At 38.1% G+C, this 20,992-nt stretch overlaps 1 long non-coding RNA gene across 1 annotated transcript; it reads right to left on the bottom strand.

Annotated features, from left to right (window-relative positions):
- Positions 1-2,836: 2,836 nt before the first annotated feature.
- Positions 2,837-10,108, bottom strand: LOC136012632 (uncharacterized). Its single transcript, XR_010611864.1, has 3 exons — positions 10,025-10,108; positions 5,790-5,883; positions 2,837-3,379 (listed from the first exon to the last, which is right to left on the bottom strand). It is a non-coding gene; the product is annotated as an uncharacterized LOC136012632 (long non-coding RNA).
- Between the last annotated feature and the right edge of the window lie 10,884 nt (positions 10,109-20,992).

Genomic DNA, 20,992 nt, shown 5'->3' with positions numbered 1-20,992 from the left:
AGCAACGCTGGCTGCTTTTCTTCTCTACCATACTGAAAAAAACCCCTAATGAAACAAGGAAATATACAAAAGAAAATCAATAGAAGAAGCAATTCTAGTTATTTTCTGTTAACAATTTGTCTTGGGCTTCAGCTTTCCTCTCCACAGAACAACTGTGACTAACATGCTCTCCTCCCACAATAGGATCAAATAGTGGCAGCATGGCAACACTGACAGTTAATGCTAATTGGAATAATTGCATCAGTTGTATGTCAGAGAAAGGACGTGCTTTGCCACAGAGAAGGGAAGAACCTCAAAGTACATTGTTATGCTAGCAATGAACTGGCCAGCTACAATTGTACAAGACTATTTCTTTGGTAACATCCTAGATATGTTTAATCAACTAGTTACTACCATTATTTCTATTAGAAATACAAAATTTATTATATTTAGTTTCCAAATGAAGAAACCATAGAGTAGTCCTTTTCCCACCTCTCCCAACTTGCTCTTAGCCCTCATGCTTCTAGCCAGCTCATTTAATGCGTTCCTAAATATGAATGCAGACAGACCGTGCAACTAGCTAAGTTTTTAAAATCACATATCCTCTCTGCAAGGATGTATCACTTTGTTACTGACAAAGGCTGTTGGAGAATTACCAGTGTTTCATCTCAGAAGAAAGCAAGAGAAGCTATATCTTCACTTCACTGAGGCGAGTGGAGTCATATGTCCACTGAGTACATCAGACCTGCCTTGAGGCTTTGCAGAAGCTTGAGCTGTACTCAGTTTTGCTAGGGAAGATATGAAGATAGGATTAAAGCCTCCTGGTCCCATTCCAGAAAAGAGGAAGAAAAACAGATGAAAGGTGTTACTTGTTCCCCCATTGATAGTGGGAGAGGTGGGGGATCCACCCACTGAGTTGAGGGGATCTATCCCTGTCTATTCCTTCCCCCAGTGATACCAGCCACTTGTTACCCCAGTGCCTTTCTGTGAGGTGTTGAAAGCAGTGAAGTGGTCCTCATGGGACTCTTGCAGATACAGTTCAGAGAAGGATCATTAATCACTTTTGCTCAAGATATTTTGCCTGTGTATAGAGCAGCTCTTCATTACTTGAAGGATGGTCATGGAATTAAGTGCTATTGGTCCTCATGCAAGTCAAAATGAATAATCTCATCATATAACAAACTAATTTGGAAAAAAAAGTTCCTCCATGCCTTCCTTTTAATCTCTGTATTTTAAAACATGTCATATTTTCAGAAAACATGTCATATTTTCAAAGAACATTAAAGTCTGCCAAGGAAAAGATATGGCAGGGGCTTTAAGTCTTCCTCTGCAAAAAGCACAGAATAAAGTTATGTGTCCAACACATTCATTCACATTCATGGGCACACTTGAAAACACAGGAAAGCCATTTCTCCAGTAAACTATCTCCAAAAAATTATATACATAGATAATTAGCCTGACTGATGAGTGCAGCCTTTGGGATTGCATATAAACTCTTGTAAGTAATTTCCATTCTTTTTCTAATTAATAAACTATATATTGATCAGCTCATAGGATTTCATGTTTCATATATCTAATTATAAATTAATATTAAGTGTTAATATAGAAAATGATATTAATATATTTTAATCAAGATTGAAAACAGCTACTAATTATGATTTGAGTGGTTTTAAGTGCCGTTGAATCATATGTGATTCAGTTATTTTCCCCATTGCTAAAGCAATGGGATTTTTAGCAAGGCATTAAGGATTTCTTACTGACAGCCTGCAGCACTTTTCACCCACTCATGCTACATCCTTCTGTCTTCTCCATCAGAGACAAAAAAATTCTCAGGCATTAAATCTGAAGGTCACTGATTAGGTTTGATTTATTGATCACTACATAATTTCATTCACTAACTGTTTCTGTTATGGGAAAAATGGCTCAAGGCCTCTACAAGCCTGATGGCTAACTTAGGCATTTCACAATACTGCCAGATGTCTCTACAAATCTTAGACTCAGTTTGACAGAATGCTAAATTATCAACTGAAATTTAAAGCAAAGGAAATTCCTAGCTCTTCAGCTCAAATAAGCATGAGTATTCTCCATGCTCAGAAACAATGGGCTGTGTGGAAAAAAATAATACCGTTAAGTCATTGCCATCCTTTTTTTGAAATTGATCTTAAAAAAATCAACACTGGAGGTTGGCCAGGCTGCTATTGGGTGTTTATAACTGTGTTACCAGGCCTCTCAAGCTAAATTGTCTCAATGAATGGACTTAGAAAAATCACCTCTCCTTTCTGCGCTGCTGTGGATAATAACAGCATTTATCTCCCCCTGAGAAGTATTTGAGGATCTACTTAAGTATCAATAATCTGACATCTAAAGGCTTTATAAAAATGTAAAACATTGATATAAGTAAGCAGTATTTACTACTTAACTATGGAAGGCATAGATTAACTTCTCAAGAGGTGAAATTTAGACACTATATGTTATGTGAATACCCCATATGTTTACCAGCACAACCAGAAGCTGAATAAAATTACAAAAGACTTGGGTGACTCACTGATATTGCTTCACATTAAATAAAGACAACAGTAAGCATTATCAGTGCTGCATTTCTATGATCATTGTGCTCTGAGAGAAAATGGCCACAATCTGAGAAGATGGAATTGTCATCCTGGCTAAGCAATCAGTTTCTCATTTAATATTACTGTTGTTGTGAGGGCCCAGCATGTGCTTGGATATCTAGAGCAGAGAGCAATAGCAGCATTGAAATTTTGGCTGTTTGTTTGCTTGTTTGCTTGTTTGCTTGTTTGTTTTGCAATTCACTCAATTTGACATCTACAAGACTAGTGATGCAATGAAATGACCAGTTTTCTGATTTATTTAACCAGCAACAGAATCATTCTATTCTGTTAACAGGATGAATTTAGATGTTACATTTTCATTCTTTTTTTGTGTGTTTTTTTCCTTTTTAATACAGTGCTCTGTCAGGGGAACTAGAAATCCAAACAGAAGCCTGGTTTGTCTAAACAATTCACTCTGCCGTTTTAAAAGTAAAGGTAGGCTTCTCACAGATTAACAGAAAATGAAGCCATGAAATGACTGGTTTCAGAATACAGTGTAAAGTTTAACTGGCTTCTATCCAATTTCTTAATCCACAAAAAGACTTCAGCTTCCACATGACCACCAGTGCCTAAATCCACAAGTGTTCTCCACAGAAATCCCCACTTAAACTTTGGGCCTCCTTGGGTGTTGAAGTGTAAAAGCAGCAGTATCTCCGCTTAACCTCTGTGGAGGTAGCACCTTGGTTCTGCTTCTTTCCAGCAAGTGCCTGGAAGTTGTGGCAACTCAGGCGGTGGTCTCAGGAGTGATTTGGTGCTATTGTAGCAGCCACAAGGTCATGATGCTTCAGCAGCTGCAGGGAGAAAGTACGGTTGAGGATGCGGTTCAAAGATGGCGTTTTAGACTTAAGATGCTTGCTACTTGCTTTTCCAGAGCTGATACATTTCCAGGGCTATAATACCAAAAATTGATGGTTTATCCATAAACAATAAAATATTGTTTCTAACAGTTTCTTCATTGTGTTTAACGGCTATTAAGAGGGGAGCGGGGAGGGAAACGGAAGAAAGAAACATTTTCAAAACACTTTGCTCTTCCTGTAATTGATAGCACCCTCCCCTTGACTCAAGAAGGAGTGGGATGAGATTAACTGTAAGAAAGCTGAGGTGATGTGCAGTCAGAAACATAAAGACAGGTGAAAATATGATCCCAACCCTGATGCCAGTCTGATCTCCTTCCCCTGCATCACTTTTCTTCTTGAGCATGTAGGAACATTGTATAAGATGAACAGTTCTTGGCAGTTTCTCTGAAGTATTCTCCAAAGACCAGATTTCTGACTTATGTTGAGATGCTGCAAATCAGTGAATAGTATTTTAATATGCACTGAATAGTGTTTTAGTGTGTATTCAAATATAATATTGTTTCTTGTTACAAGACCGTTTCTTTCTTTATGAAGTTAAGCCACCATAGAGGGAAAGGGGCAAGGAAGCAAGGCTATTACCATCTCAAAAAGAAGAAAAGAGAAAGGGAGGTTAAAGGAAGATAGGACAAAAGTAAAACAAAATCAGTGCTGTCAGGAAGATACTCAGCTGCATGACATTACAGGAATTTCTTTCTTATTCACCAGTTACCTTTAGAAACATCTTAAAGTGAGGGTCTACCATAAGTGTTGCGTGCAGTATTCAGATGCATTTTTTAAATTGTGGCCAGTATCTATACCCTTCTTCCTCCTTTGATGAAATGTCATTTTTGGCAATATTCTGAGAGTTGGAACTCCTACAACAACATCAGTGCCCCATCTTACATCCAGGGTTTTCTAGCACTCAAAAATTAGGAGACTGCTCAAATTGAAGTTTTTGATTCAGCTCCTAATGAACATGAGAAATAAAAAAGCAGTTTGGCAGAGACATGGAGATACCTGAAGATGGAGTCTCTCACCACACCATTTGGGCTGAGTGACAGGAAGAAGATGTGGAACACAGTGAAAAAACAATGGAAATACCGGAGATAACAGAAAAAGGAGATTTTAAACTTCACAGAAGGAAAGTCTTTCAGATTTTCAATAGCATTCTACCAACTGTCAAGTTGGATAACTTGACAGTTCTGTTTCAAATTTAAAATATTTGGGAAAAAGTAAGGGGCTTGTTATTTACTTCATTTGCTTTTTAAATGTACGTAGGAAATTCTAGGCCCACCTCTGCCATCAGCTGAATAACATAGTCCCAGCTAAGGCCAGCTGGACAAGAAACCTACTCAGACCCGGAGTCTCTGCTCCAGTATCTCTCTCTGCTAGAAGCAATATTCTAAAAAAGCAAATGAAAATCAAGGAATTTGAAGCTGCCTAAGGCAATTAATTTTGATTTTTTTTAAATGTATTGCTTTTCATCTCCACATATGAAAACAGAGCCAATAGTGGTGATTATCATGCACTGCGATTTCTAAAGTGTACTGTGCACAAAAAACTGGTTTGCTTTTGACTGTATAAAGTCTACTTTAGTTAATTTCATTCTTTATAGTTATTTTAGTTCATATTAGGGCACCAGACTGTATAAAATATTATCATAGCAGCCATATGGTTTTCCTAAGCTAGATTTCAGTTGCTTTTATCTCTCCACCTTTTAAAATCTTACTTACATAGCATTTAAATTAACTTTTGATCACTTCAAGTCTACCTCTGCTGTTATGGATAATGCACTATGATAAAGAAAGAGTTTTCCATTCCAAGTTTTGTAAAATAGCAGTGTTGTTTGCATTCATACCTCAGCTATACCTGGAAGCTAGCCTAAGAGGAAGCTTTCACCAGAGAGGTGGTTGCTGTTATTACATTTGATCTGCCATAAAAGGGGTTTCCCAGAACAAGGAATGGAAGTGCTTTAATGGCCTTTTAGGTAATGTCAGGATTTTTTTGTTTTGTTCTGTTAATATGAGCTTTTGCCAATCACTAACAGCATGATCCAGATCCCATTTGAAAGCAATGGAAAGTCTCCCATTGAGTTTGATGGCCTTCGGATCAGTCTCTAAGCGCATTTAGGCTTAATGAGATGTTAATGTGAATTTTATGCTGCTGTGTATATGAATAGATTTTCCAAACTTTTTTACCCACTAATGCAAAAAGAGCGATCTGCCTTTTTGAATTTTTAAATTTTATTTCCTTGCTACAACTGGTATGCATGCAGAAAAATTTATGCTACTCGTTCAGCGCTCTAGCTTCTCACCCCCTCGCTGATCTTTATCGGTGACAGATTGCAAACTGCAGAAAACATTACCCGCAATCCGAACAGGAAGAAGGGAGCACCGTCCTCCCGCTTTGACTCTTCATTTGTGTTGAAACTTCAGCTTCAGGAAAGGCAAAATTAAAGCCTGGAAAATAAAAAAAAAAAAAAAAAAAAAAAGTAAAACCACCACCACAACAAAGCAGAAACAAAACAAAAAAACCAAAAAAAACCAAAACCCAAACCAAAACAAAGCAAAAAACGCCACAGGAGCGAATTGCCACAAAACCACCCCAAACGCGGGGAAATGGGGAAAGTGCTATTCTTTGTTTCTTGCTCCACCTGGTGGGGGATGCCTGTGTGGCGGCCCACGCGCGTCCCGAAAAGACGTCTGTGGGCGCGGGGGGAGCACGCTGTGCTTCCTTGTCAGAGGAGCTGTCCGGGTGTTTTCCCAGAGGGAGGCAGGCGAGCGGGACTCGAGTCCGTGGTGTCACAGAAAGGTTTCGTGCAGCGGCGAGGTGGGGATTAGAAGCGCAGTACCAGGGCTCCCTTCCCGTTTTGAGCGAGGCTCCTTATTCCGTGCTGAAAGGTGCTGCTTGTTTTGCTTGTTTTGCAGCTCTTCACTGCTGTGATTCTGGTTGCTCACGGCCTAAAATCATGCTGGCTTTTTTAAGCTACCTTGGATGCAGCACTGTGACAAGGCTCTGTGGTCTCAGACCCTTTGCCAGACAGGAGGCAGCTTGTTTTGACAGGTCTGGCATGGAGATGGGGACATGCACATGAAAGCCAAGGATTACGCTGCAAAGTGGAGCATAAGGAGAGAGAGATCTGCCTCTTGCCATGTTGAAGGGGTATGTACAGCTATGTGATGGCGTGAATGCACGCTGCCAGGACTGCATAGCAAAGACCCTGGGCATACGTTAACACACATGGCGAAAAGAGTGCTTTCTACGGATTCCTAGCCAAACCACGCCCTGCTTTAGCAGGAGGGATGACAAGCTTGTATTTGATGTAGGTATTTGACACTGCTAGGGCGGACGTAGCTGCAACATTTTGCAATTTAGTAGGCTCCCCAAGGGCTCACAGAGAAAAAAAGTATCACCAGAGGTTACTTATGACAATCATTAGTTGTTTTCTCCCCATTCCTTCAATGTCTGCATCTGTGGTAAATGCCAATTATTTGACAAGCTGCAGAGCATAGATTCCCATTGTTTTGATTCACTATTGAGGTATTTGTAAGTCAGTCTCAATTGTGTATAATGTTTGGCATGCCTGACTTTTAGATATAAACTCCTCAAACCAGCATCTTGGGAGGCCTTTAAAAACCTTTTCCCCAAAAGCCTGACGAGAGACATGCTATCTCTGTCTTCCTTTAAATGTTATCAAACTATGTCCATTTATCATGCATTTCAGATTCAGCATAACAGCTTCAGCGTGCTGTTGTATTTTAGGAAAGAAGTGATCTCTTAGATTGCTTGAAAACACACGGTTCCTCAGGGAAAAGAAAGAAAAGTACACCCTGCCTTAAGACCAAACCAGAAAACCTTGCATTTACCAGAGAAATACTATATTATGCCCTTTGGCCAAGAATTTTCTGATCTAGCTGAATTCTGAGTAACCTTCAACATTAACCACTTGCAGAGCACACTGGAGCATGGCCATGGGTAGCTGTAGTAAATTTTAGATCTGAAACCGTGCCCTCAAACAGATAATTTCTGTGATTGGCCAGTCAGGATAGCTCTATCAACTCAAACATTCATCCCACCCAGACTGTACTGGTATGTATAGCACCTGGTTCACCCATTAGCTCATGAACCCTGTCAGCAATGCAGGAATAGCAATGGTGCATCCGGCAAACTGTAGCAGAAGACAGTTTTTAGCCACACTTGCAAGCTGATCAGCCTCGCTGTTAGGTATGGTTTGTTTGCTCTGTGAATTCCCTATTGTGCTTCCCCTCTTCACCCTCATCTGTACTGAGAGAAATAAGTATATAAATGAAAAGGAACTCAAGCTGGCAGACCACAAGTTTGCTGCCAAAGGAAGATTAGTTCCTAGACATGTAGAACAAGAAGACATTACATTTTTTGTCATAGCTCTGCTCAATGAGCAGAGATTATTTACAAGGTCCAGGGTTTAAGTGTGGCAGATGGATGCAGACTAGCAGCTCCCATGAACAAAGATGCTGTTTCAAAGAAAAGGTGTGTTCAGCTTCTGCAAAAGAAATTTACTTCTCAGCAGGGACTGGCAACTCTAATCTTATTTACATTTCTCACAGCAGCAGTACGCGTCTCCCATTCTCAGTCCTAGCTCTCCCTGCCAGCTGAAGCTGTGCTATACTGATAGGTAGTAAATAAGGTAGGATTGTGCAGATTGTTGTGAGGCCTTTTCCTTTCTCTGTGCTGCAAACCCCTTTTCAGAAGCAACAGTTAAGTTGTCAGAGAGCAGGATTACAAATCTGATACTTGGTACACTTTTGGACAGTTACAGCTTTCAGGCGTTTTCCATGAATAGACACCAATCATTTCACTGCCACACTGGTGAGGTGTTTTGTTGGGTTAGTAATTTTTCAGATGGGGATCAGAGGAACAAATGCAGGAAGCTGAAAACAGATATCATTTTGTAGATTCATGTAAGGTACAACAAAAGCTAGGGCTGTAAGGCAACTGCATTTTACTCCTAGGCTTTGAATCAGTGTCTTTCAACATTATTTAAGGAGTTTGCATTGTCAAAGTAAAATTCCGGAACATAAACACTTATTGCTGTAAATACTTAACATTCTGCTCTGTGAAAATATAGAAGAAACCTATTAGCAATCATAGCTTTGTGTCTCATTATGACTTCTAGACGTAATGAAAATGTTAAAAGCAGAATAGTTTCTTTAAAAAAATATGGCACTTACAGTATAATAGTGCACCCTTGAAGATGATGTTATTTTACAAATGTTCAACATACAGATACTCATACCAGCACTTGCTGTAATAAAACAGAAACCCGTATTACTATAAATTCTCACTAATGCAATTCTACTCAGAGGGCTGGAAAAAGTTGCCTTTGTATTATGTTGTTCATTTTAATGTCAGTGTAGTCCTTCACTATTCATATAGCTGTATTAATAAAAATAATTGTCTGTTAGACAGAGATGAGCAAACCACCAGATTAAAACACCCGTAAGACTCCAGTGATTGCATCTACAGTCAGCGCCTCTGAGCAGCTACTTCTGCTTGAGAGATTTCGGCTGAAAACCTGCAGGCACTAATGAGGTCAGGAATCTCAGGCATAGTAATAAGGAAGGAGTGCTCAGGCTTTGAAGAGCCTTACAGCTCTATAATACCTGTTGAGAACTGCTCCTGGGAGAAGGAGTTACAGCACTGCCATGCAATGGAAAATGAGTAACCCTATTACATAGATCAGAGACTGACGTTGTTGGGGCTCACATACGTCGCAAGGCAACAGGGCTCCCTGCCACCAGCCTGACACAATGCCACCACCCACACCAGACAAATTGATGTGACCCTTCTGTCCCACAGAGCTGCTTCATGATAGTATAGGGCTTTGAAGTAAAAAAAAAAAACAAACGTCACAAGGCTCATGGTAAAAACCTGAACTCTGGCAACAAAGTTCCTGCTTTTGATTAACAGCACAAACAGCCGTGTAGCAAGATGTTAGCACAGAAGGTGGAGCTGTGGCTTGTGCTAATAGGGTAGTACAGTTGCTCCTTAGCCCTAGATAAAAAAGGCTGCAAGGATGGAGACAAGGAAAAGAAATGTCTTTTTTTTTTTTTTTTTTTTTTTAAAAAAAAAAAAAAGCAAGAAAATCCAAAAGCCTTGAAGTGAGGGATTGTTAGAATTTATGTGGTTTTTTTTTCCCATTATAATGAAATCAGATTCACTTACCATCATCTCAGCTACCTTACATCCTGAAGAGTTTAGCACAATATTTACGGAGAAACAAAAGGGGAAAATGCCATTTCCAAGAAAATACTCCATTTTGTTCTGGTTTTGCTGAACTAGAAAATGTACAACTAGAAAGTGCAGCATATTTCTTTGTCCTCAGTATCATGTGCAAAATAATAACATTTAAGTGGGAGTGTTGTAGATTGCAATATTCCCAATCAAGATTTTTGTCTTCCACAGCAATCATATTCTCTTTTGCTGATAAGCTACTTCTTATTTTGCTGCACCTTTTTGTCACACCAGTGCACCGTGGGTTAGCTCCTCAAAAATCGCCTTACACCTTTAATTATAGAATTCTATGTTTTTTAAATTAAGTGGGAAATACTTTTTCCTCACCTGTCTCTGTGTGGATGCATTTCTGTAAATAGTGAATGACATCTATACTCAGCTTGCACTCGGATAACTCCTGCTAAGTAATGCCACCATCGTTATGTCCAGGCCATGATGGGATCACATCCTGTCAGTCATTCCTTGAAGCTGCCAACCTCAGCACATGATCCAAGCCATACAAAACCAGCAGAATCATTCTAACTGCAGGTGTTCCTCCAATATCTATGGCAAAAAACAACTAATTATTCACATAACTCTGGACCTCCCTTAAAAAGTACTTTAGTAATTGAGAAACTTGACCCTGGTCCATGTTCAAGAATCTTTAAAATCGTTATTACTAGATTTTCCATTTTTGTATTATGAATTTTTTAATGCTATGAAATTGGTGCTGAGATTAATGAAAATGCTACAGTGTAGAGGAATTTTCAGAGATGCACAGCTGAGGAAAAAAGGAAACCTTTGAGCAAAGGAGTTACTGCCTGACAGCACAGAGCAGAAGTGTGAGAGAAGTCAGTGAATACCAAGTAGTACTAGCATGGTCTGAGTCCAGCAGTGCGAAGTTTTCGTTGACACAGAGTTCTGGCCTTCTTTTTCTTCTTACCATGTATTGTCCCATTTGTCAGTCACATCATGATCTTCTGACTGACAGGAGAAGTCAATCTCTGTACCATTATTCTTGGTTATTTTATTTTGGAGAATTATTTAACACCAGGGTCTGGTTTATCTTTACCTCTGTTTGTTTTAGGTAATCTCAGTGAGAAGCTAGCAAGACTCAAAGGAACTTGAAGAATATGTGTAGGTAAGTGCAAAGGGAGAATGAAGGCAAGCTATAAATAATCTTTTGGGGAATATGAATTTGTCAGTAGCTTCCTTCTAAACACAAAACTGAGACATGACTGTGATGTCAGGATTCATGAATGTACACAATGTTTCCAGAGAAAGTAGGTGGTAGAAACAAGACTGGGTTTAACTTTCCACAATAGAAAGCAGGATTAGAAAATGTAAGACAAAGAATGGTATTCTAAAATCTATAGACTAATGAAAATTGCAAAAGAAAAAACCCCACATATTACTAAGCTGAATTTTATTTCTGTAACGTGCTTGAGGAGTAATTTTGCAGTTAAATTCTTGAACCCACTTTCGCTGCAAGCATATGTTTGCCAACATGTCATTACTGCCTTGGTTCTCTGTGTCAGCTACTTTTCTTCTAAGGGTTGGCTCTGATGTTCTGCCTTTCCACTACTGTTTGTCATCTGGTTGATTTCTGAGCTTGACAGGCTGTACGTTCAATAACAAACAGGCTGCTGGTCAGTGTAGTGAACTTTGATGGGATGAACAGCAACATTATGTCAGCTAGGGAATGTTGATTTGTTTTTCTCTAACCCAAAGGCAATCATAAATCTAAATATAGATATTTCTGGTCTACAAGGACCATAACACTGGTTAATAGGGATTTTTTTGCTTTTGCTTTTGTTTTTCATTTTTGGCGTATTTTTCCAGACTATTACTCAAAACTTGTCTTCATCCTCCCCCACATTTTTCATCTTGGTTGGAGATTACAAGCACTGCAACTCAATGATTATATTTCTATAACTTAAAAAGAACGTGTTCTATGCTTTCAAATATAGAAAAGACATTTCTTCTGCTTATATATGCTAAAGATGCTATCATTTTATTTTGCAAATCACCTATAATTTTCTCTGCTCTCTGCTGCACTCCTTTCCCCTCTCTAACCACCATGCTGGTAGCGACGGTGGGTGTATTCTTATGATATCATGTCTTTGGGATGTTTTTAGTTCGCTGTCAAAAGAAATAAAATGCAGAAGGAAAAACTGGGTACTGGAATGACTTTGGTATAAATGTCTTGTAGTTACTTCTATGGATTTGTTTAGTTTTATGTCAAGAAACTGTGAAAACAGTAGGGAAAATGAGGAATTACCTAATATATCACGACTCTGTGATGGGCCCTCATTCAGCTCCTCTGAGTTTCATTCCTTACTCCCTGTGATCCTGCTGGGCAGTGTATTTCCATTTGCTGCTATCCAAGGAGCACATACTGCAAATGAGTTACACAGGTAACAGTGACAGCACTCTTAGATGAAAACAACCACATATAATTTTACCTATTAATTTCACCAGATATTTCAGTCATCTTCTGATGTTTCCAAAGATTTAACTTAAAACAATTTGTAATGGTGAACAGGAAATATAGCGGGTTTAGTCACTGCATTTTTTAAAAGTCAAACAATGCAACGTTAAATTAAAAAGATGAACCTTCAGCAGGAAAAATTGTGTTAGTGGAAAAATATGGGAAATTTCCCCTTGACCAAGCCTTCTGGCTGTATAGCAACTTTGTGCCTGTGTACACACTTCCTAAAAAGGATGTTAGTACTTTAAAGGCTTGATGTTTTTTTTTCTCTCAAGCAGTTGCACACTTGGGAAACGACAGCTAATAGAGAATGTAACTGCATGTCTCCTTGGCAGCACCGCTACCAGGAGAACATTAAGCTTGTCCTTTGCTCTTTACAATTGCTTCCTATAGAATATCAAATCAAATCCAAGGTCTCAGCACTTATCTGCAGTGCTTAGATAGCCAAGGCTATATCCAGATTGGTGAGCACAAAGCACATGGGAGTTTCCATGTCCTGATAAGTTCCTACCTCCACATCAGGGTAAGATCAGGGCATTTGGAAAGCCCCACTTACCACTCTAGGTTTCCACAGGAAATTTTCCATAGGTGTGTGTAGGAGTAAAAAGCAGTTGCCTCAGATGAGGCACAAAGCAAGACAAGGAATATAACTATATGTAGACACAGGACTGATTTTTTTTCTAATAGTTATCTTATTCTGGAGCTAAAGACCACACAAAAAGCTCCCCCACTGGGGAGCATCACAGAAATTTCAGCCCAATACAGAAAACATAATTCCATGCCATCTTTAACACAACTGCTGACACTCACGTGCTTATCAAAGAAAAAGAAAGGAAAAAAAAAAAACAGTATCACAGCAAAATAGTCCATTTATTGTTCTTTAGGAAAGAGTAAGTGATTAAACACTGCAGTTGAGGCCACCTTGGTAGTGTATAGTGCCCATTATATTTTACACAGTTTGAAAATATTTTTTCACGATTTCTTTTTATACCTGCAGACTAATTATTCCTGATGTCCTGAATACTATTATAATTAAGAATACTTATAATTTCTGGATCGTATAAAGTGACACAGACTTTTAGAATGTCACATTTTTCAATAATTTTTAACTCCAAGAAGTAACAAATGTAACACAGTGCAAAATGCATATTAGAAAACATTCCTTTCTAAAAAGCGGTTTGAAAAATGCTTCAGATTCTTAACCTGCCTTTTACATATACTGATATAATTGTGACTCATAATGTCGAAGTCGTGAGATTCTGAAATGTATGAAAAGCTCCACTAAAATCAGTCAAAGCTACTTATGTGAATGTAAAAATATAGGGTTGGACACTTGAGCTTGTTTGTAATTTTTCTTTTGGTAGAATTCGAAATAGCTCTGATTTTCAAGTCTGGGCATTTTTCCTGCTAAATCGCATATCAAAGCTCAATGTAGGCAATTAAAACTGGACATATAGAAATGAAAATGCAGCTGTGAGTTTGAACAAAAAATTGTAATCAGAACAAAGCTTTAACTTTTAAAAAGTTGTGTTTAACTTTACAATATTAATCATTGAAGATAATCATTCCTGAAAAGAGAATTGGAACTTCTTCAGTTGATTGCAAAATTGGGCTAGAAATGTTTTAGGTAGACTTAGTCAACTGGAAGGAAGATAAGTACCAATACTTTGAGTTGAACATTTGAGCCTTTCATTTTCCCTTTGTAATAATTTCTGGGAACCAATGGAGTTCTAGGCAGATAGAAGTAAGGTTTGTATTATGTAGTTGTTAATGCTCAGCATTGATTTTGCAAAATATTGTTACCTAGTGAGGTAACAAAAAAGTATCAACTGGAAGTGAATGAGGAGATGCACACTTTTTTCAGTATGACTTTTCAGTTGATAGGATTTGGATTATGAAAAACCATGAAGAAAGAAAATGAGATTATTAGAATTAAGGGCAAACATTTCCTTTCTATAAACCCATGAAAGCTTACAGAAACAGGTACAGAGCTGCAGCCACACAGCATGGTATGTGCTGTCATTTGAGGACCACGCAAAAACTGTATCACAACCTGAATACTTTCGTAGATGCCTCTTCGTGGTGACTTCTTTTAAAGTCAGAGATCCATTAGCAAACTTCCATCACTCTGATTATAATGCCACGAGAAGTAAAAGGTGTTTTCTTACATTTTGGAGCTGACTGGAAGTGGCTGTGTGGCTGACTGGAAGTGGCATGGAGCAGCCCCTTGTCTCTTCTCACAAAGCCCACCCCTGCAGCCCCTCCACTGCCTGTACCTTGCCACCTTTACCTGGTATACTCCTGTGGTTTTGTTTTGTAGAACAACAAAGTCTTTTAAAACTTACTGAAGACATTTTCAGCTCTCACATCAGAGCATTATATGGTAACAAATGCAAGTTGTAGGGAGGTTAAAAAATTCTGAGAAACTAACAATAAGAAATTCAATAATGCCATGCCTGTATTTCTATGCTTACAATATTCTTTCAGTTTGGTTTCATTTCTGCAAATTTGTCGTCTGAAAAAATGAATGTATAAAGCATTTCAGCCTTTTATGTTGAATGTCCTGAACAGGAAGAGATGTCCATCAGCAGCCATCCCATTTCAAGCTTATTTGCACATATGAACAGGTTTTATATTTCATTTCACCATCAGCTACTGAGCAAACACTTCTCTTCTCTATGCATTTTCTCTTTTTTTCTTTCAATGTCTTCAAAATTTGTCTTGTTTTGTCCAAACAAAACAAGAGGCTCCAGGTCTTCCCTGAATCTGAACATGTTAAAACTCATGCAAATTCTCTACCCTGTGTAGAGACAACTGCCACGATTTCTGTTTTATCTTTATGGAGGATCTTATATTGATAAAAAAAGCCTCTGAAAGCAGCTGCAGAAGGTTGCATTCCCATCTCTCTGGGGAAACACAGTTCATATTGAATGTAGCTGCTTAGCCCAGTAGGGACTGCAGCAAAATCAAAGTGAGACCTCTTCTCTGGGATTAACTCCTGCCTTTGGAGGTGTGTGATTTGGGACTTTCTTAGTTAAACTCATACCCAGCCTAATACTTGGCTTGCAGAATGCTCCTCAATTAGCTAACTTGAGAAAATGCTTAAAAAAAGAAATATACAGGAGATGAACTTTAGCAGAGAAAGAAGACAGTTAAGAGCATGTCTGCTACCAGTCACTTCTAGCAACAGCATTCAGTGATGATACTGAAATGCACAAAAGTTAGAAGTGAGCTAATGTAAAACTGGCATAACTTCTGACATCAGTAAAAAAATCAAAAGCCTGCAAGATTTGTAGTGTTTCACTCTCATCTATCCCCTTATTAATAAAAATGCAAGAAGAAGGTTTGTGACTACATCATCTTCCCTATCAGGAGCTTTCAAAGCAATGTTTGCAGCCCTCAGAATTTTTAAAATTCTACTTTCATTAATATGAAAAATGCATTTCCCCCTTTTTGCAGACACACCAAGTTCAAGCATTCAGGTCCTATCACAATGATTCTCTCTTTTTGGTAAGCCTGAGATTACCAGAGTCGGGTAACACTGCTGATATTTAAGCAGAAGAGTCAAAAGTTAAAACAGGAGGAGTCTGTAGTTTTTTTCAGGTGCAACTGAGATTAAGATATAATTTCAGTTGAGATTAATATCAGTTCTTGGATCAGTACATGTTTTGTTTTGTTTTGTTTTTTTTTTTTGTGACAAGATACCCTTAACATTATTTCAGTTATAAATTCTGTTTCTAGACAAGAATATAAAACAGCACTGAGGACAGAAATAGCGAGCGATTGCTTTCCATAACAATTTACTCAGTGAAAAACATTTCCTAGGAAGCTATTGCATAATTAGATTGAATAACAAAAATAGGCAGATATTTTAATGTACAAGCCATAAGGGAATAGATAATATTATACAGCAAAGGTTGGGCTATTATATTGTTCTTGCTAGATTTTTATATTGACATATTTTAACAGAGAATTTTCTATTAAAGTGTACTCTTATCAGAAATACGAAGTGAAGCACTCCTTGTTTTCAGAAAATAAGGTTGGAAATCTTGGGGTTTGTCATGAAATTAGAACAGCTTTTGGAAACTTAATATATTACCAAAAAACACAAGCACTCTGCAAGAGTACTGTAAACTGTTGGAGTGTTTTCATTAACACAATATTTTGATAAATCGGTACATCTAGAAATATGCAGAAATTCTTATATTCCAGAGTAGGGAAGGTGAAAAACATTTTTATGAAAGGGTATCTTGGTTAGGTAGAGGTGAGAAGGATCAAATACAAAAAATAAACAGAACCATCTTCAGGAGGATTAATCACCTGTATCAAAAGGAAAAACAAATCCATATGCCTAGCTAATCCCTGGATTCACATCAATGAGCTCTTTGTAATATACATGAAATGATAATGGCAGCTTCAGAATACGTCAGTACTGAATATATCAGTGTTTATCCAGGCACAATGTACAGAAGGCAGAAGTTGGATTGACCCCTGTTCGATGAAATCTGTTTGATTGTTTGGTTGTTCTCTACTCATTTGAAATGACCATGAGGGCGAAAAATGTCAATGGCACATCCTAAAACTTCAGGAAAAAGAGCTACCCACACACATCCTTGGGAGAATGCCAGACCCAATCTGAGACAACACCATGGCAACATTAGCTTAGAGTATGTCTCAGACTTCTGTAAACAGTGAAGGTAAAAGAAAAAGAATCAGAGAAAAACGGGGCTGTGGCACTGTTTTCCAAATGTTATGCTAGTGCTTGCTCTTTAAGGCAGGATTCAGGAAGAGACTCTGTGAGATCATGCTATTTTAGGGATTGCCTTCTCAAAATTAAATCAGTGACAGGTAGATAAACAGGATCAGTGAAGGGGGAGAGAAAAGGAAGGAAGTGAAAGTTTAAAAATTCGCAAAATCTGTATTAAGGGAAAAACCAACGCATACTACCAAAACATTGCTTCTCGGTGTAATTTCAGGTATTACTGATAAGAAAACAATGTTGGATAACAACAGCCAGGCTAGGGAAAAGAGTAAAGCTTGTCAAGAAAACAATCAGTATACTAAGAAAGCAGCAGAGAGTATTATAAAGGTCAAGGGAAGGAAAAGAGTGGATCAGATTGGCCTTTCGAGTTGATGTAGCTTTGGGTGAATAACAATGTGTGTGTGTTTGGAGTGGTATACACCGCAGGCTTTGAGGCATTTCCAGGTTATCTGTAGTTTGCCACAGCAATTCAACATGGCATTCAGCAATAACCCTTTGAGGCAAAACTATCACTATGTGCCAGTTAAATTATCACAGGTCAGTACACAACAGAAAACTGACTACCAGTTTTCTATTCTTAACGTAAAGAAAACATTTAATTCTCTTCCAGAAGAAGGGGAAGGCATGCATTCAAGAAAATGGCAAGTACAGGCTATCTACCACTCTGCTGACGCGTAACTCCTTGGAAAAGAGAAAAATAAAAGAAATAGAAGCTCTTTTGGTTTTGTTTGTTTGCTTGTTTGTTTGTTTTTTGTTGTTTGTTTATTTGTTTGGTTTGGTTTGGTTTAAGTGATAAGAGGTAGCGGGAGAATGACTGCAAGCTCTACTAAGTAGTCAGTTGTTTCATGGAATTAATTTGGAAATTACATTAAGGGGAAGCTGAAAGCATCAGAGTAGCTGTTTGGAGACATGCACAACTACAGAAGAGGGCTTTGTTTTCCAGATACAGTTTTACTTCCCTGCTCTATTTATGCTCTTAGCAGATGGTGTTTTGTTCTTGAAGCTCTAGAGTGTCAAAGGTAAAAATAATGCCATAAAGGAATAGTGCTTCAAGAGAATTTTTAGAAGCTTGGTTTTTCCTTCACCTGTATCTTTTCTCATTTGTGTGAACTCACTGTGAACTTTCAGTTGTTACCAGTACATTCCCATAATTGCCCTAAGGAGAAATCAGCTTTAGGAAAACAGACCTAGAAAGCAGAAGCCCATGTCTGACAAGTGCACTGGTAGGTCTTTAATGGATTTTCAGGAGTTTAGGAAGAATTCTGAATTGAAACCTCAGAGAGTAATTTAGTTTCTGCTGCCCTTTCTTTACTTTCCCACTGTCTTACTGAAAAGCATCGGTTCCATTCCCATTCATCCTTTATATTTTTTGCTTGAAAAATGTTCTGTTGCCTAGATTTCTTGCAAATAGATGAAGAGCATGGGTTATACTGGTTTACCAGTACAGTTGATTGGTGGTAACTGAAACAAATACAAAACAGAGAAAAGACAGAGGAACTAAACCAACTATGGTACAAGAGCAGTTTTGTTATAGATCTTTTTTAATTTCTTTACCACAGAAGAACTTACATCTTCTCCCACTCTTTCAGTCTTGTCTATGTTAACATTTTGCTTGTACTATGAATTAGTACACAATGCAATGATTATTCATTAAACATTAATTTTAACAAAAATCCATTAAATTATGTTTGTATTACTGCACCAGCAGTATCATAGCAAAGACTATCTAAGTTTCCATTAATAGCAACTTACTGAATTTGGAAAATAGAATTCTAAGTAGAAAAAGACTAGCCAGTGGAAGTCAGAGTAATAGCTCACAGGTCAACACCACATGAGCGTGAATAAGGCTATTGAAGTCAATATGCTCAGCCAGAAGCATCCAACTAGTTATCAGCCTCACGTTTCTGCATAATTTTCTTCACTGCATTACTGACCTAGCACTGAAGAATTTAATAGCATAAGACATAGTTCTTTTCCAGTCACAGAAATGTGATCCATGGTAGAACAATGTAATGTAAAAGGCACTGTACAATGAAGAAGTGGGAAACAACATTTTTCCCAGGGCTTGTTGTCTCATTTTCCACTGTTTTTCCTTCTTTTCCAAGGGGAGCATAGTTTTAATAACAATACAAAATGTAAGAGTTACCAACATTAGGAGCAGAGCTATGCATAGTGGGGTTTTGTTAAGCTTCCAAAATGTTTTCTTTAAACATTAACTTGGCTCTTTCCTTTATGGTACTGAAGCTAAAATGAGGAGAACACACATGTCTTCTCTGTTGCAGGTGCGCTGGAGGCCTCTGAAATCTATATGTTGGAGCTGCCTGTTCAACACCTAGGTTTATAAAAACTGTGACCATTACTTCAATATAAGGGAATGTTATTTCTCTGAATCTTACTGATTTGGCAGGCTTATTCATTAGATTTTTGTCTAGAGATTAATCTACATCACTTGAAGTCTGAGACAACTTGGAGCTGGATGAGGGGTTCAGAAGGGCCCTGCAAAGCCAGGGCCCTTTTCTAGCCTTTCTTTTTTACTGACGCTGACGAGTACCCTGAAAAAAACCCAATATTTTCACCTCAGCAAGGCTCAGAACATGCTTTTGTGGGGTGAGGCAATAAGCAGTTGCCTTCATAAGCCCCTGAACTTCGACCACCATGTGTTTAAGAGTGACAGAATATCAGCATTCTCCAGTGCTGTTTCCAGAGTTAAATCTCCAGGAGTCAAATATAACAAGCCTTTGTCCAAGCAACCATTCTTTATCTTGAAGTCTTTTGTTAATAATGAAAGGTAGTAAATTTTCTCTCTTTTTCATACATACACAGACATAGGCATGGTTTTGTTAAATAAAAGCAGCATCTAGGTTTTGGGAAAACACACAGGTGGTATTAATTGTAAAATTCATTACTGAACATGGGCTACATCCTGTACCTATTTAATACACTTTGAGTGAGCAGTGCTGTTGTTGAGGGTGTTGGTTTCTGGGCATACTCCCAAGAGGTGTTAGGGTAGATGGGGGCTGCTCTAGCTTGTATCTGTAATGGCGCATCTATTCCTTTACAAGTGGATCTGTCAAAGCACAGCTTATCTTACTACTGTCAAGGAGCAAGAATTATTTGAAGGTAATTTTGCTAGAAATTATTTTGACTTTCACACTGAATTTGCTGGTTTCACACCAAAAAATGAACTCTTTTATTCTTGCACCTCTCTGCCTTTGATTGTGCCATCGCAGAATTAATGTAGTAGCATTACAAAAGGCAGAAACAAGGAACAGTACACAAATGCCTAACTCATGACTTAGTAAACATGCCAACTCATTAAAACTTAATGCATATTCATTACCTCAAACATGTTGAAAAACTAAATTACTTGTTCTTTAAAGGATATTATGATAATTTTTATACCTTTCCACCTGTCTGATACTCTACTTGAACAGTTGAGTCTCCCAGGCCTGAGGCAGCTTGGGATCAAAATGTGTGTGTGGGGAAATATCACATATAATAATTCCAACCTTTTATGTTCTACTCTCTGCTAAGGTCTTAAGAAGATTTATATGAAGCCTACAAGTTCTTCCCAGTTCAGATCTTTGGCAGCATACTTCAATTTTAAAGCTGCTCATTTTTTTTTTGTTTTATCAGCTGGGCTGGGAGGTGGGAAATAGTGACTCACTTCTTAAACTTCTGATTCTGCGCTTTTCTGTCAGAATTATATCTAGCTCCACAGACTTCTTTAGAGTCATCTGCTTCAGTTTTTGACAAATCTTAGCCTTGCATTCTTTCTGATTAATCCCCTGTCTTTCTTTCTTTAGGTATCCTTAATGCTCTTAGGAACCTTTCTCAACCTCACAAATCTCACTAAGAAGCAGAAGTAGCCCATAGTGAGGACCCTGTTTTCATATTCATTCTTATCCCCAAAGGTGCCAAACTTTCAAGTTAGCATTGCACTGACAGGGCTATAAAGAGTCTTTGAGTAGAATTTTCATTTTTTAAAGAAATATTTAAATAAAAAAAATGATTGAGAACACTGAGAAACTTCCATAAAAGGGTAATGTTTTGAAGTACTGCT

This window comes from Lathamus discolor, chromosome 4, assembly GCF_037157495.1.
Source record: "Lathamus discolor isolate bLatDis1 chromosome 4, bLatDis1.hap1, whole genome shotgun sequence".
NCBI lineage: Eukaryota > Metazoa > Chordata > Aves > Psittaciformes > Psittacidae > Lathamus > Lathamus discolor.
This window is presented reverse-complemented; position numbering and strand designations above follow the sequence as displayed.